Source organism: Chiloscyllium punctatum, unplaced genomic scaffold, assembly GCF_047496795.1.
Source record: "Chiloscyllium punctatum isolate Juve2018m unplaced genomic scaffold, sChiPun1.3 scaffold_95, whole genome shotgun sequence".
Lineage (NCBI taxonomy): Eukaryota > Metazoa > Chordata > Chondrichthyes > Orectolobiformes > Hemiscylliidae > Chiloscyllium > Chiloscyllium punctatum.
In genome coordinates this window covers 863,532-881,576 of record NW_027309829.1, presented here as the reverse complement: position 1 = coordinate 881,576, position 18,045 = coordinate 863,532, and the positions used below count along the sequence as shown (strand labels likewise).

The 18,045-nt window shown below is 45.1% G+C and overlaps 1 long non-coding RNA gene across 1 annotated transcript; it reads right to left on the bottom strand.

Annotated features, from left to right (window-relative positions):
- Positions 1–383: 383 nt before the first annotated feature.
- On the bottom strand, positions 384–18,045 carry LOC140471520 (uncharacterized). The gene is made up of 3 exons (XR_011957069.1): positions 17,921–18,045; positions 15,549–15,638; positions 384–449 (listed from the first exon to the last, which is right to left on the bottom strand). It is a non-coding gene; the product is annotated as an uncharacterized lncRNA (long non-coding RNA).

Here is an 18,045-nt window from a genome sequence, read left to right as displayed (position 1 = left end):
GTACTCCAAATGTGGCCTAACCAAAGTCCTGTACAGCTGCAACATCACCTCACGACTCTTGAATTCAATCCCTCTGCTAATGAACGATAATACTCCATAGGCCTTCTTACAAACTCTATCCACCTGAGTGGCAACCTTCAAAGATCTATGTACATAGACCCCAAGATCCCTCTGTTCCTCCACCTGACTAAGAACCCTATCATTAACCCTGTATTCCGCATTCTTATTTGTTCTTCCAAAATGGACAACCTCACACTTGGCAGGGTTGAACTCCATCACCCACTCAAATACTAATCACTTGCCTTCCCGCCCAGCTATGCGCTCCAACCTCACTTCCGCTGCCCGCTACAGGTAAGTAATTTTGAAACAAACTGTCTTACCTTAGCTGTAGTCTCCCGGGTTCGTTTTTCCTCGGCCGCTGCTCCCACTCAAAATTGCCCTTGAACCTACTGGGGTTTTGAAGAATGGGAGAGAAATTGAATGAAACATCCAGGATTCGGAGGGGCTTTGACAGGTTAGATGTCGTGAAGTTAGAAAATGGAACAGTACAGCAGAGTAATAGGCCCTTCGGCCCACCATGGCTGTGCTGACCATGATGTTATTCTAAACTAATCCCATCTGCCTGCACATGGGCGATATCCCTCTATTCTCTGTCTGTTCATGTTTGTGTCTAAATGCCATTTCAAAACTTTGCTCTTATTTCCACCTCTCCCACCTCCCGAGCAGCTTCTACCCTCTCGGTAAAGACAACTGGCCTCATTCATCTCACTTAAAACTTCTCACTCTCACCTTAAACCGATGCACCCTAGAATTTCATATTTCTACATTGGAAGGAAGATTCCAACTATCCACACTATTCACGCCTTTCCTAATGCTATATACCTGTACCAGGTCACCCCTCAGTCTCAGATACTCACGCAAAACAATCCAATTGCGTCCAACCTCCTTACAGTAAACACATTCTCATCCAGGCAACATTCTGCCAACCCTCTGTTACACCCTCCACATCCTTCCTGTAGTGTGGCAACGAGAATGACACGCAATCTTTCAAACATGGCTGACTGAAGTTTCATTCAGTCACAACATGACATGCAAACGTCTGTACTCAATACTGTGCCCAATAAAGGTAAGCATACCATACTCCCCCCTCGACCACTACATCCTGTGTTGTTATTTTTAGGGAGCTATGGACTTGCTTCCAATGTCTCTCTGTTTATCAATGTTTCCAGCTAGTCAATTAGTGTACTTCTCTCTTCCATTTGGCTTCATAAATGCATAACTTCACACCTGTCCAGATGAAATTCAATTTGCCCCATCTCTGCCCAACGTTCCAGCTGATCTACATATTGCTGCAACCTTGAACACTCTTCCTCACTATCCACAATTCCCCTAACTATCCCTAATCATTACATGCCTTTCCGAATGTCGTCTGTAAAATTACCACTCAAACTGCTGACCTTTTCATCTGACTCACAGATATAAATTACACACAGACATCGCAGCACTGATCCTTGTGAAACAGCATTGGCCACAGATGTCCAATCAGAAATTCACCATTCCAAATGCCTCTGTCAACTATCACCAAGAAAATATTGCATCCAACTTACCAACGAGCATGGATTGTGATTTGATCTTCCAGATCCCCCTTGCTATTTGGAAGCTTACCATTCAAAATGACTCTATATTTTGATTCCCAGATTAAATTGGCTGTCTCACTAATGCACTGACTGCGTCCTGTCTTCACAACAAAACGGGACCTTGTTTGGTTTTTTGCTGATCTGTCTAAATCCCTACAACCCCTCAATAATCACATTGCTGTCATGATCATTCTGCAGCCACACCTCCACAATAATAGTTCGATCATATCTGTTCCCTTCGGTTAATGCTGTCATTCCATCTGCCTTGTTGCAAATGCATGGCGCGTGTCACTGAGAGAGGGCCTTTGAGGGATGGATAGAGGTCACAGAGTGGGAGAGATGTTTGGGGGCGTGACAATGTTGCAGGGTTAAACATAGTTACAGTTGCTACAGAATGTTCGCAGCAGAAAATATTTTATTGTTTGGTGGAAGTTAGACAGATAAAGCGTCTTTGATTAGATTCCAGAGATAGGGATGTGTGTAGGGTTGTGGATCTTTATATGGACTATGTTGATCAGGGTGTAGAAACATTCACAGGATTCCAGGATGTCGTACATTTAGCAACAGTTGTGGGATGTGGAGAATATCACAGTGATAGGGAGGATGGTATGGACTGGAGAATATTACAGGGAAAGGGTGGGTAGTATGGACTGGGGAATGTTGCAAGCACATGGACGATGATATAAGCTGGAGAATGCTGCAGCAATAGAGAGGATTATAGGGACTGGAGGATGTTGCAGGGAAAGGGATGAAGTTGTAGACTGGATACAGTTAGAAGGAGAGATGAATTTATGCACTGGAAGGGATGTCAGAGAGAGTGAGTGGTGTGCAAGCTGCAAGATACAAGAGGGATAGGGAAGCTTGGAGAGACTGGAAGAGAGAGTGATAGAGATCTTGTGAGAGACCAGGTTCACTTATGAGCATTGGATGTGCTACAATGAGCAGAGCCTTTTGCAGATATAAATGAGGATACAATGGCCACAAAGCAGTCACACCTATACATCGGTATATAGGAATTGAAGAGATTACACAGGCTAGGAGTGTTGTATGCAATGGAGGAGATTAACCTGATAGGGAAGCTTTTAGAGACTCAACAATGTTAGGAAATAATGGGAGTTGCAATGGTGAGAGCAGGTTTCAACAATTCGGAGGATATAGACCTGAAGGAGCTTTGACAGATAGTGATGGTACAGTAAAGGGAATTGTAGTGGCTTCCCTTTCATAAGCAATCCATAAGCCCTTAAAACAGCCTGTTTAACATGTGCATTATCTCTCGACCATTCATCAGACAGCGCTGCAAATATTTCACTGGCTCTGCCTCCCAGCTCAGACTGAACTAGCATTATCCAGAAGACCTCGGGCCACTCTACCTGTCTATGCAATTTTTCAAATGAAATCCAGAGTTCCTTGACAGTAGAGTCACAGATAGCGAAGAAGGCGCTTGGTATGCATTCCTTTATTGGTCTGAGTATTGAGTACAGGAGTTGGGAGGTCATGTTGCGGCTGTACAAGACAGTGGTTAGGCCACTTTTGGAATGCTGCATGCAACTCTGTTCTACTTCCAATCGGAAGGATTTTGTGAAACTTGAAAGGGTCCAAGAAAAGATTTACAACAACGTTGCCAGGGCTGAGCTGTAGGGAGAGTTTGAACAGGTGGTGGTTGTTTTTCCTGGAGAGTCAGAGGCTGAGGGTGAACTGATAGAGGTTTATAAAATCAAGAGAGGCATGGACAGGGTAAATAGACAAAGGTTTTCTCCTGGGGTATGCGAGTCCAGAATTATAGGGCGAGGTTTAGGGTGAGAGTAGAAAGATATAAAAGATAAAATGGGGCAACTGTTTCACGCAGAGGATAGTATATGTATGGAATGAGCTGCCAGAGGAAGTAGTGGAGGCTAGTACAACTGCAACAGTTAAAAGCCATCTGGATGGGTATCTGAATAGGAAGGGTTTAGAGGGAGATGGGCCAGGTGCTAGCAGGTGGGACTACATTGGGTTGGGGTATCTGATCTACAGGATGGGACCATGAATGGGTTGTGGAAACTGGAGGGTATTATGATTTGAACCACAGGTAATGTTTGATTGGATCTTTCAGCCAATCTTACAGATGGTACAACTACAACATTTAAGAAGCATTTGGATGGATATATGAATAGAAAGGGTTTGGAGGGAGATAGGCCAGGTACTGGCAGGTGGGACTAGATTGGGTTGGAATATCCTGTCGCCATGGCTGGGTTGGAATGAAGGGTCTGTTTCCATGCTGTACATCTCTATGACTATAAGATCGGCTGAATGTTCCAATCAAAAATTACCTGTGGTTCAAATCATAATATCCTCCAGGTTCCACAAGCCATCCCCTGTCCCATCCTGCAGGTTCAATGAATCCCAGAACACCTAACATTCTTCAAGACCCACGTCCCTTCCGACATTTGTACCATCCTCCATGTTCTGCAGCCCTTCATACCTTGTAACATGGCCCAGACTCTCCAACTCCTCCTTCCTCTGCAATGTTCCCCAGAAGGGCACTGGAGGATGGTGGGGGTTACAGAGATATGGAGGGACATCAGGACGGGAGGATTTTGCAGACATTAGGAATATATGGACTTGAGGAGGTTTCACAGTTTATGAGTGTTGTAGGGACTGGAGGAACTTACAAAGATAGGGATAGTTTTCGATTGGAGGATTCTGCAAAAAACTTTACGTGGTTAAAGGCAGGATTCTTAGCAGTGTGCAGGAACAAAGGGATCCTGTGTCCCTCAGGTTCCCACCCAAGTTGACAGGCTGTTAAGAAGGCGGATGGTGTGTTGGCTTTCATTAGCAGGGGGATTGAGTTTAAGAGATGTGAGATTTTGCTGCAGCTCTACAGAACCCCAGTTAGACCACACTTCGAATATTGTGAACAGTTCTGTTCGCTTCATTATAGGAAGGATGTGGAAGCTTTAAAGACAGTGCAGAGGTAATTGAGCAGGATGCTGCCTGGACTGGAGGGCATGTCCATAGAAGGTAGGCTGTGGAAGCTAGGGCTTTTCTGATCACAACGAAGGAGGAAGAATGGTGACTTGATAGAGGTGTACAAGGGAATGAGAGGCATAGATAGAGTGGTTAACCAGAGACTACTTCCCTTGGCGAAATGGCTATCACAAGGGGACATACGCTTAAGGTAATTGGCAGAAGGTTTAGCTTAGATATCAGAGGGATATGGGCCAGGTGCTGGCAGGTAGGACTAGATTGGGTTGGGATATCCTTTCGGCATGGAAGGGAATGGTACGTTATTTACACAAAGTGTGGTGGGTGCGTGGAATGGACTGCCAGCCATGGTAGTAGATTCAGACACATTACAGACATCTAAGCAAGTCTTGGATAGGCACATCAATGATAGTAATATGTAAGGTATGTAGGTTCGTTTCATCTTCAGAGTAGGATAAAAGGTCAGCACAATATTGAGGGCAGAAGGGCTTGTACTGGAATGTGCTGTTCCATGTTCTCAATAGCAAGGGTTATGATGGCAGCAAGAGGTTTCGGGAAGTGGGAGAGGATGCGATCTGAATGAAGTGACACAAATATGAGGCGTTGCTAAAGTTGTATGAGGTAACAGAGACAGCGATGTTCTGATCTGGAGCAGATGACCAGACTGGGAGAATTGTGGGGACTGGAGGGGCTTTCACAGGGAGGGAGGAGCATAGAGCCACAGGAGGTTACAGAAATGTGGAGAGCTGTCGGGCACACAGGAGTTCATGGAGATGGGGAGGTTGGGAGGAATGGAGCAGTTTACAGGGATAAGGATGTTGGTAGGATGGGGTGTTTTACACAGACAGGAATGTTTCAGGTGAATGGAGCTGAGTACAGATATAAAGTGGGTTGTACAGATTGGAAAAACAAATAGACATATGGAGGGTAGTCGTGACTGAAGATGTTTATAGACACAGGAAGGCTTAGGTTCTGCAGGTTATTTAGATAAAGGGGGTGTGGAATCAGACAGATTCTCCAAATGATAAAGACAGCAATTTTTGGTTGGAGACAGTTCACAGTTTAGGGAGCATTAGTAACCTCCTCCAGTTTGGTCAGAGTGGGAAGGGTTGTAGGGGAGGGTGATGTTTACACATGTAAGAGTTGGAGAAGATTGTGGAGATGGAGATGGATGGAGACACTGGAGGAGCTTACATTAACAGGATGGGTGCTGGCAATGAAAAGATATCACACAGATAGAGGGTCTTGTAGGAACTGGATTGAAAGAGTCACAGGCATTGGAATGACTTCTGCAGATTGGGAGTGTTACAGGGACTGAGAGGATTGTAGGGTCTCCACAGATTGATCGTGTCTTTAAGAATATGTTGATACGGAAATCTTAAACCCAATACATGCAGTCTTCATTTCAAGACCAGAGCCATATTATCCCTAATCAGCCAAGGATCCCTAACCCTGCCAGCTTTTCCCATTACCCCAATGGGGCAGACTGATCCTGGATTCTTCAAATCACACTTTGAAAAGCCTCCCATTTGCCAGTTGTTCCTTTTCCTTCAAACAGACTCACCCAATCGATTAGAATCACAATGTGGAGGTGCTGTTGTCGGACTGGGGGTGGACTAAGTTAAAAATCACCCAACACTCGGTTCCAGTCCAACCGGTTTATTTGAAAGCACTAGCTTTCAGAGCACTGCTTCTTCATCAGGTGGTTGGGGAGCACAATCCTAAGGTACAGAATTTATAGCAACAGGATGGCAGTGTCATGGAATATAATATCAAACAAATTTAGTTTAAGCCTTCCACCTGTTACAGTGATCACCAGCCCTTCCAAAGCGAGTTGGATTATAACTGGGCGTTGTGCAATTTTAATTTCACAGCATTGACGCTGGCCAGATCCTGCAGAATGGCCCCAAACCTGGCCCTGTTCCAGTATTCCTCTTCAATCTGTGGAGCTGCTGATCTTTTTCCATAACTATGTTAAAACGAAGACAGTTGTGGGCACTGGACCCAAAGTGCTCTCTGAATGACACTTCAGTCACTTGCCCGACCACGTTTTCTGAGGGGAGGTCCAGTGTTGCACCTGCCTGAGTAGAGTAGGGCCCTCTGCATATTGATTTAGGAACCTTCCTTGGACACCTTTGAAAAATTGCTCTCCGTCCAGGTCTTTTTATACTCTAGGTGGCCCAGTCAATACAGGGAATATCAAAATCTCCAGCCTGCACTCCTCTATTATTCCTATAGTTATCTGCAATCTCTCTATACATCTGCTCCTTTGGTATCTGTTGGGTCTACAACAGTCTACAATACAGTCCCAACAAAGTGACCACCCCCCTTCTTCTTTCTAACTTCTAACCATGTGGAATTTTAAATGAATATATGTTTTAATAATTGGAATTAACAATCCATAAATAAGTATTGATAAAAATCCAAACACAGAGAAAGACAACAGTTCACTCTCATGTGGTCTGCAGGACATACTCACAGCAAAGTGTTTGCCTCTCAATGACCCTGTGAAATGGGCGAGCCAGCTGCTTCGCTCAAGGGCAGCAAGGGATGGGCAATAAAGGCTAGTCAGCCAGAGACACCCACTTCCCATACCTGATTTTTTAAAAAATCCATTCAGATTGGTCCCAGCACAGTTCCAGTGGAACAATGTCCTGGCCAATCACATTGGTAGATTTATGGACAGGGCTTTAAACTGACAGAAAGGATGCTGGGACAGGCTTCAGGTGAAAGGAGCTTTCCAAATCCAAAGAGAAAACATGAAGCATCAGAGCAGCGTGGGAATGTGACTGAAGACAACAGAAAGGAACAGGATGGGATAAAGTGTAACTAAAACTGTAGATCAGCAAATCCATTTGTGACAGGAAATTGTGGGAACGAGTAACTTATGTTTTTTATTAATGGACAAAGTCTCTGCACAAGGTAGATGGATTTGTGACACAGAGATAAAAGGGATTTAGACACCAGAGAGATGTGGTTACAGGGCGAACAAAAGGTGAAACGTAAATATTCAATGGTTCACAACCTTGTGCAAATTCAGGCAAAATGGTCGACGCTAACAATAATGGGTAAGAAAGGCATTACAGAGAAAGCATTTGGCATCAGATCATGAAGTAGAGTCAGTCTGAATGTAAATTCTGGCTACTACTTGCCAAGGACACAAGCAGCAGAACAGTTTTAGACCACCCACCGAACAGCATTTCATGGCTCATCACTACAATAAATAGGAATTCATTGGAATGTTTAATACAGGCATGGTGAACATTTAGTGAAACGTCAATATTCACAAAGTCTGGGACAATCACACTGACAACAGTGATATTGGAAGAGGAGTTCAGAGAATTTTTTTCAGTGTTTCTTAGAATAAGACATTGTGCAACTGGCGAGGGACGTAACTGTCTCAGAGCGACTGTTGTGTGATAAAACTTCGTGAATGAGTAATGTCACCTGGAGAGATCCTCTGGGAAATTGTGATAAAGTGCAGTTTAAAGAAATATAAAGTTTTAAAGTGAATCACAGAAAGGACAAGCTACAACTAGAAACTAAAAAAAAGCCAATTACATGAGTTTGAGAGGAGAACTGACCAAGATAAACAGGCTAAACAGACTGAAATATGTGCCTGTAAATGAACAGTGGAAAACATTTGAAGGAACAGTGTAAAATACTCAACAAAAGGACATTCCACTGAAACAGACAAAAACTCAGCAAGAAATCCCCTTTGATCCCTCACTCAGGACAAAATGGATCATATTAGATTATGAGGCTGAGAAGATCACCACAAAGTACTTAAAATCCTGAAGTGAGAGAGAGTTTTAGAGTAAGTTTTAAAGGGATTGCAATGGGTCTGCTCGCAGGAGGGGGGCAATGGGAAGGGGAATCGTTGTCAGGGTTTATTGACACGATACGAACATGGAGAGGTGAAGGTGCTGGAGGTGGTGAGAGTGTTACAGCGAGTGGTCAGGGCCTGAATGGTATTACAAAGCCAGTACGGATTGCTACAGCTGGAGGGGTTTGCAGAGGTAGGGAGGGATATATGTATTTTTATTTGTTCATTCATGGGATGTGGGTGTCACTGCCTGGACCAGCATTCTTTGACCCCATGCTAATTACCCAGAGATTGTTGGGGCCCTGGTGGATAAATATAATACTTTGCTGGCCACAGGTGAAGTGCTGAATGACTGGAGGATCACTAATGTGGTTCCTTTGTTCAAGAAGGGCAGCAGGGATAGGCCAGGTAATTACAGAGCAGATAGTCTGACAGCAGGGGCAGGGAAATTATTTTGAACTACTGTGAGGATGAATCAACACTTGCAAAGGTAAGGATCAACTCGGTTTAGTCATCACGGATTTGGCAGAGGAAGATACTGTCTGAGGAATTCAGTTCAGTTTCTTTTTAAACGGTGCTTTAGTATATTGATGAAGGCAGTGCAGATGATGTGGTTTACATGGACTTGAATAAGTCCTTAAACAAGATCCAACACGGAAGGCTGGTCCAAAAGGACTGGGTTCCAAGGCAAGTTGGCAAATTGGATGCAGAATTGGTGGATAGAATACTTTCACCGGGTGTACCACAGAGATCTGTGCAGGAACCATTGAAGATTAATAATTCGGATGTGAAAGCAGAAGGTATCATTAGTCGGTTTGCAGATGATATGAATCGTGAGGGTGTTGTTCACAGTGAGGAGGGTGGTCTCTGTCTGCTGTCCGATGTCGATCAGATGATAATCTAAGCAGAGTTCAGTTCTAATTGAAGTGAGGTAATACTCTGTGCGAGGTACGATAAGAGAAGAACAGACATAATGAACGGTAGGTCATTGCGGAGTACTGAGGAATACAGGGACCTTGGTGGACAAGTCCATAGATCCCTAAAGGTGTCAGCACAGGGAGACAGGGTGGGAAAGGCACCTCAACTGGGAGCAGGAGATGGATCCATATCCTGGTGGGGTGAATTGCTCGAGCTGCTTGAGAGGGTATAACCTTGTTCTGGCAGGGTGTTGGACCTTAAATAAACGTAAGGCCAGAAAGAAGATTGAGGCTGGTGCACGAGTTAAAGACAGCAATTTCAGCAGACAAGGCAGGCAAGAACATAGCAGGGAATGGGGGAAAACTGATGATTAAACTGCATTTATTTCAATGTAAGGGGTCAGACAGCTAAGGAAGATGAACTCAAAAGCATGGATTGGAACATGGGACTGGGATATTATAGTTATTACAGAAACACAGCTGAGGGAGGGGCAGGACTGGCAGTTCATTGTTTAAAGGTAGAGATGCTACAGGAAGGCGAAGCAAGAGAGGACGTGTGGTGGTGGGGTTTTGATTGCATGATTCATCACAGCAGTACTTAGAGAGGATATTCCTGTGGGATCGTCCAGTGAAACTATGTTAGTGGAACAGAGAAATAAGAATGGGTCATCATTCTGAAACGATTGGACTGCTGACCCCGAAAATCTGTGGCAGACTGAGGAACAAATATGTCGGAACATCTTAAATATCAACCATAATAATAGGGCTGTTATGGCACGGTTTTTGAACTTTCCAAACCTAGACTGGGACTGCCAGTGTTCAGTGTTTAAGGGAGGAATTTGGTAATTGTGTTCCAGAAAACTCCCAATCAATATGTAAATAGCCTGAAAAGAGAAAGGGGCAAAACCTGACCTCCCCTTGGGAATTAAGGTAGGGAAAGGGACTGAGGTGTGAGTGGGAAAGCATTTTGCCAAAGTGACCACAGTTCTAGTAGTTTGAAAACAGCTTTGGAAAAGGACAGGGCTGGTCCACAAGTGCAAGGTATAAAATGGAGCCTGACCAATCTTGATCGTATTAGCCAGGAACTTTCAAAATGTGACTGGAAGGGAATTATTTACAGGGAAAGGGAAGTTTGGCAAGTGAGAATATTTTAAAAGTGAGATAAACTGATCGATCAGCACCAGTATTTTCCTGTTTGTGTGCAGGTCAATGCTGACAGCATTCGGAGACACTGGCAGTCTACTGAGTGTCTGGTCAAGGAAAAGGGGGCACATGTCAGGTATACCCAGCTGGATCAAGGGAATCCCTGAGGATCACAGGGACTTTAGGAATACACTTTGGGTAGAAAACAGGAATGGAGAAAGGCTAAATGAAATAGCCTCAGCAGAGAAGGAAAGGGGAATCCAAAAGTGATTGTATCAGTACATTAAGAATGTATAAGTAACTCAGGACAAAATAGTGTCCATTAAAAATCAATGAGGCCATCGATGTGTGGAACTGCAGGATATTTGCTAAGATCCTAAACAATTTTTTCATTCCAGAACTTACTGTGGAGAAAGACTGGGGAACTCAGGGAACAGGAGTAATACATGAGACCACAATTGGAGTGCTCTGCAATTCCAGTCTCTCTGCTACAGGAAGGATGTTGTCAAACTTGAAAGGGCTCAGAAAAGATTAACAAGGTATTGCCCGGGTTGTTGGTGAATAATCTGGGGTTACTGTCACTGGAGAATCGGAGACTGAGGGGTGACCTTACAGAGGTTTAATAAACATGGGGGCCATGGATAGGGTAAGCATTCAAGGCATTTTCCCAGAAGTTGGGGAGTCCAAAACTAGAGGGCATAAGTTTAAGGTTAGAGGTGAATGGTTTACAGAGGGACTGAAGGGACAGCTTCTTCACACACATGGTGATGGGTGTATGGAATGAGCTGAAAGAGAAAGTAATGGAGACTGACACAATTACAACATTTAGAACATAGAACATAGAACATTACAGCGCAGTACAGGCCCTTCGGCCCTCGATGTTGCGCCGATCAAAGCACCCCTAACCTACACGAAGCCACTATCCTGCATATACCTATCCAATGCCCGCTTAAATACCCATAAAGAGGGAGAGTCCACTACTGCTCCTGGCAGGGCATTCCATGAACTTACGACTCGCTGAGTGAAGAACCTACCCCTAACATCAGTCCTATATCTACCCCCCTTAATTTAAAGCTATGCCCCCTTGTAATAGCTGACTCCATACGTGGAAAAAGGTTCTCACTGTCAACCCGATCTAACCCCCTAATCATCTTGTACACCTCTATCAAGTCACCCCTAAACCTTCTTTTCTCCAATGAAAATAACCCCAAGTGCCTCAGCCTTTCCTCATAGGATTTTCCTACCATACCAGGCAACATCCTGGTAAACTTCCTCTGCACCCGTTCCAGTGCCTCCACATCCTTCCTATAGTATGGCGACCAAAACTGCACACAATATTCCAGATGCGGCTGCACCAGAGTCTTATACAACTGCAGCATGACCTCAGGACTCCGGAACTCAATTCCTCTACCAATAAAAGCCAGTACGCCATCTGCCTTCTTCACTGCACTATTTACCTGGGTGGCAACTTTCAGAGATCTGTGTACATGGACACCAAGATCCCTCTGCTCTTCCACACTACCAAGTAGTCTACCATTAGCCCAGTAATCCATCTTTTTATTACTCTTACCAAAGTGAATCACTTCACACGTAGCTACACTGAACTCCATTTGCCACCTTTCTGCCCAGCTCTGCAGCTTCTCTATATCCCGCTGTAACCTGCCATATCCTTCCTCACTGTCTACAACTCCTCCGACTTTCGTATCATCCGCAAACTTGCTCACCCAACCTTCTAACCCTTCCTCCAGGTCATTTATAAAAATGACAAACAGCAATGGTCCCAAAACAGGTCCTTGCGGAACACCGCTAGTGACGGCACTCCAAGATGAACCTTTGCCATCAACTACTACCCTCTGTCTTCTTCCAGAGAGCCAATTCCTAATCCAAACCTCCAACTCACCCTCAATGCCATATCTCTGTATTTTCTGCAGTAGCCTACCATGGGGGACCTTATCAAACGCCTTACTAAAATCCATATATACCACATCTACCGCTTTCCCCTCATCTACCTCCTTAGTCACCTTCTCAAAGAATTCAATAAGGTTTGTGAGGCACGACCTGCCCTTCACAAAACCATGCTGACTATCCTTGATCACATCACTCTTATCCAGATGTGCATAAATCCTATCCCTTACAATTCTTTCTAAGACTTTGCCCACAACAGAAGTGAGACTCACTGGCCTATAGTTACTAGGATTATCCCTACTCCCCTTCTTGAACAAGGGAACCACGTTTGCTAGCCTCCAGTCCTCTGGCACTACTCCTGTCGACAAAGAGGACACAAAAATCAAGGCCAATGGCTCTGCAATCTCCTCCCTTGCTTCCCAGAGAATCCTAGGATAAATGCAATCAGGCCCAGGGGACTTATCTATTTTCACCCTTGCCAGAATTTCCAACACCTCTTCTCTACAAATCTCAAAGCCATCCATTCTACTTATTCGTGCCTCAGTATTTATATCGACAACAATGTCCTGTTCCTGAGTGAATACTGACGAAAAGTATTCATTCAGCGCCTCCCCAATCTCTTCAGCCTCCACACGCAACTTCCCATTACTATCCTTGATTGGACCTATTCCTACCCTAGTCATTCTTTTATTCCTAACATACCTATAGAAAGCCTTAGGATTTTCCCTAATCCTACCAACTAAGGACCTTTCATGTCCCCTCCTTGCTGCTCTTAGCTCTCTCTTCAGGTCTTTCCGGGCTACCTTATAACTCTCAATTGCCCCTATTGAACCTTCACGCCTCATCTTTACAAAGGCCGCCCTCTTCCGTTTAACAAGGGATTCCAACTCCTTATTAAACCACGGCTCCCTCACACGACCCTTTCCTCCCTGCCTGATAGGTACGTACTTATCAAGGACACTCAATAGTTGCTCCTTGAACAAGTTCCACATATCAATTACGCTCTTGCCTTGGAATCTACTTTTCCAATCCACACATCCTAAGTCATGCCTCAACGCATCATAATTTCCCTGCCCCCAGCTATAACTCTTGCCCTGTAGTACACACTTATCCCTCTCCATCACGAGAGTAAAAATCACCGAATTGTGGTCACTGTCCCCAAAGTGCTCACCTACCTCTAGTTCTAATACCTGGCCTGGTTCGTTACCCAGAACCAAATCCAGTATGGCCTCACCTCTTGTAGGCTTATCTACATATTGTGTCAGGAAACTCTCCTGCACACATTGCACAAACACTGACCCATCTAACGAACTGGAGCTATAGCTTTCCCAATCAATATCAGGAAAGTTAAAGTCTCCCATAACAATCACCCTATTACTGTCGCTCTTCTCCTGAATCATCTTCGCAATCCTTTCTTCAACGATTCTAGGACTATTAGGAGGCCTGTAAAAGACTCCTAACAGGGTGACCTCACCTCTCCTATTCCTAACCTCCACCCAAACTACCTCAGATGGCAAATCTTCGTCCATCTTCCTTTCCACCGCTGTAATACTATCTTTGACAAGCAAAGCCACACCCCCCCCTCTTTTGCCCCCACCTCTGACCCTACTAAAACATTTAAACCCTGGAACCTGCAACAGCCAATCCTGTCGCTGATCTAGCCATGTCTCCGTAATAGCCACAACATCGAAGTCCCAGGTACCAACCCACGCTGCGAGTTCACCTACCTTATTTCGTATACTTCTGGCATTAAAGTACACACACTTCAAGCCACTCTTCTGTTTACAGGCACCCTCCTTTAAGATTGATGCCATATTCCTAACCTCCCTACACTCCAGGTCCTGCACCCTAAAGCTACAGTCTGGGCTCCCATGCCCCTGCAGAGTTAGTTTAAACCCCCCCCAAGAGCACTAGCAAACCTCCCCCCAAGGATACTGGTGCCCCTCAGGTTCAGGTGCAGACCATCCTGTTTATAGAGGTCCCACCTTCCCCAGAAAGAACCCCAGTTATCCAAGTACCGAAATCCCTCCCTCCTGCACCATCCCTGTAGCCACGCATTTAACTCTTCTCTCTCCCTATTCCTCGACTCTCTATCACGTGGCACGGGTAACAAACCAGAGACAACAACTCTGTTCGTTCTAACTCTGAGCTTCCAACCTAGCTCCCTAAAAGCCTGTCTAACATCCTCAGCACTCCTCCTACCTATGTCATTGGTGCCAATATGGACCACGACTTCAGGCTGCTCCCCCTCCCCCTTAAGGACCAGGAAAACACGATCATAGACATCATGTACCCTTGCACCTGGGAGGCAACATACCAAACGTGAGTCTCTCTCGTTCCCACAAAACCGCCTATCTGTGCCCCGAACTATCGAGTCCCCAATTATTATTGCTCTGCTCTTCTCCACCCTTCCCTTCTGAGCAACGGGGACAGGCTCCGTGCCAGAGGCCTGAACCCCATTGCTTACCCCTGGTAAGTCGTCCCCCCCACAAGTATCCAAAACGGTATACTTGTTCTTGAGGGGAACGACCACAGGGGGTCCCTGCACTGGCTGCTTCCTCCCAGTCCCCCTCACTGTCACCCATCGATCTGCCATCTTTGGAGTTACTACTTCCCTATAGCTCCGATCTATGACCCCCTCTGCCTCCCGAATGATCCGAAGTTCATCCAACTCCAGCTCCAGTTCCCTAACACGGTCTTGGAGGAGCTGGAGATGGGTGCACTTCCTGCAAGTGTAATCAGCAGGGACGTCCATGGCATCCCTCACCTCATACATGTTGCAGGAGGAACATTGCACTGCCTTCACTGCCATCCCTCTAAAGCTAACCTTTATTTTAAACAAAAAACTGGGTCTAAAGAATACAACAAGCAAAATTCGGCACTTACCTCCTTACCACAACGGATCTTATTATTAGGTTAGAGGAGGAGGGCGGGTGGGAGGCACTACCTCCGTAGTGCCTCGGGTTCTTCAGCTGCGCGCTTTTAAAGGGGAAACAAACCTACCCAGGTAAGCTTACACTCTACCTGCTTCCGGGTCTCGGCTGCCTCTCTGGTCGTCGTCACTTCCCCCTGCTGCTCCCGCTCTTTCTGTGAAGAGAGTGAAAAAAAACACCGCTGCCCGCTACCGGTAAGTACTTTTAAAACAAACAGTCTTACCTTAGCTGCTGCTCGCACTCAAAATGGAATCTGAAAGGTATCTGGATGGGCATCTGAATCGTGAGGGTGTAGACGTATATGGGCCAAATGCTGGAAAAGGAAATGGATTTATTCAGATCTTCTGGTAAGCCTGGACGAGTTGGGGACTGAAGGGTCTGTTTCTATGCTGTATATCTCTATGACTTGAAAAGAGTGCATGTTATAAAAGAGGTGGTGCTGGAGGTTTTAAAACACAAAGCTATGGCAAGTTCCAGAACCCGATTAAATGCATCACAAGGGTAGAGCTTATACAATTAATGTTAAGGCTTCGGTTAGTGTTTTAGTGCAGAGGGACCTCCGGGTTCAGGTAGATAATCCTTGACGTTTGCATCACAGGATGGATAAGACAGTGCTTGGCATGCCTGACTATTGCTCAGTCCATTGAGTGGAGGATTTGGGACATCATGTTGAGATTGCACAGACATTTGTGAGGCCTGTTCTGCAATACTCTGTCCAGCTCTGGTCGCCCCAGTTATAGGGAGGATATTATTAAGCTGCAGGGCATTCAGAAGAGATTTACCAGGATATTGCTGGGTCTGGAAGGCCTGAGTTCTGAAAAATGGCTGGATAGGCTGAGTCTTTTTTCACTGGAGCCTGGAGGTTGAGACATGATGCTATAAAAGATTTATGGAAAAAAAAATGAGGTACATAGATCAATTTAATGGTAGTTGCCTTTTCCTCAGGATGGGGGAGTCTCAAGAGGAGGGGCCACATTTTTAAGGTTAGAGGGGAGAGGTGTTCAAAAAAACAGATATGGGGCAATTTGCTACACAGAAGGTGGTTTGAGTGTGGAATGAACTTCCTGAGAAAAAGGTTGATGTGGGTACAATTACAACATTTAAAAGATATTTGGATAAACAGGTGAATAGGGAAGGGTTGGGGTGATATGGGCCAGCAAAAGCAGCTGGGAAGAGTTTAGTTTTAGATTATGGTGAGTATCAACTGAAGGGTCAGTTTCCATGCTGTATGGCGTTATGACAAGAATATGGTTTGATTCCATTATTGAAGAAATGATCAGGGCTGGGTCCACTGATGTGCATCATCGACATAAACAATTTGGTTGAAAATATAGGAGTGATTGTGCGAAAGTTTGTTGATGATCAATTGAATGGTGTAGTGGGCAGTAAATACGGTCATCAAAGGGGATACTGACCAACTGGGCCAGTGGACCAAGGAATGAAAGATGGAGTTTAATTCAGCTGTTGGATTTTGTTAAGACAAACCAGGGAGGACTAATACAGTTAATGGAAGGGCTCTGGCCAGAGTTGTTGACCAGAGAGAGAAAGAGAGAGAGAGAGAGAGAGAGAATTACATTGTTCCTCGGAAATGGCATCACAGGTGGACAGGGTGGGGAAAGCGACATTTGGCACATTTGCCGACATTGGCCAGCACTTTGTTACATACGTTGGAGATATTTGTAACATTGTCCTAAATATTTCACTTGGGCAGAGGAGGCCAAGGGGTGACTCTAAGAATGGTGAATAACCAAGGGTAGGTGAGTCCAAACCTAGAGGGTATAAACAGGAGGTGAGAGAGAAAGGATCACCCACAGAGGGAGCTGTGGGTGATCATTATCCACAGAGGATGGTGCATAGACGGAACAGACTGCCTCAGGCACATGGGAGAAACAAGAACAATTACAGCATGGAAAAGACATTCGGGCAGGTACATGGAGAGGAGAAGGTTTGAAGTGATAAGGGCCAAATGCAGGCAAATGAGACTCGTTCAGTTTCGGTAACATGGGCAGCATTGAGGAGTTGGACCACAGGTTCTGTTTCCGTGCTGTATCACTCTGTATCCAGTTAAAGAGGATTAGTGTACCATAATAAGGCATGTTGTAGACACTGAAGCAAGTTACAGCGATAGGGATGGTAGTCTGGAATGCAGTACATTTCAAATATGTGGAGGGACTATTGGGAAGGGAGGAGGTTACAGGGATAACTACTGTTATAGGAGTTAAAAATGACTGAAGACACTGGTGCACAAGCCATGCCACAGATACAGTGTTGCAGAGTAATGAGTCTTAGTACAGTGTTGGAGGGAGAACGCAGAACAGAAAGATCCCAGGCAGCATTCACAAACTCTCGTCGGAGATCTACTCTCCCGTCTGTTGTACTGATGCTCACTAAGACAGCACAGGACTGAATTGATAACTATGAACTCCCGATGCTGTCTCAGTGCAACATAAGTTAAAGTAGACATGGTGATTGAACATGGGGTGTAACTGTACTGTACTGTGCTCCCCCTCCAGCACTGTATCTATGTCATGTCTTGTAAGTGATGTTTGGAGCCCTCTCATTGCTCTCTGCTCTGTGCACTATGAGTGATCTTACCTCACTGCAGGATTTATTGAAGGCTCCAGATCTCCCTTCCCTTTGTCTCTCTGGCTGACCAACCATCTTCAATGAGGTGATGGATGAGACACACAGCAGTTGGGAAGTCTATTGAGTCAGTAACT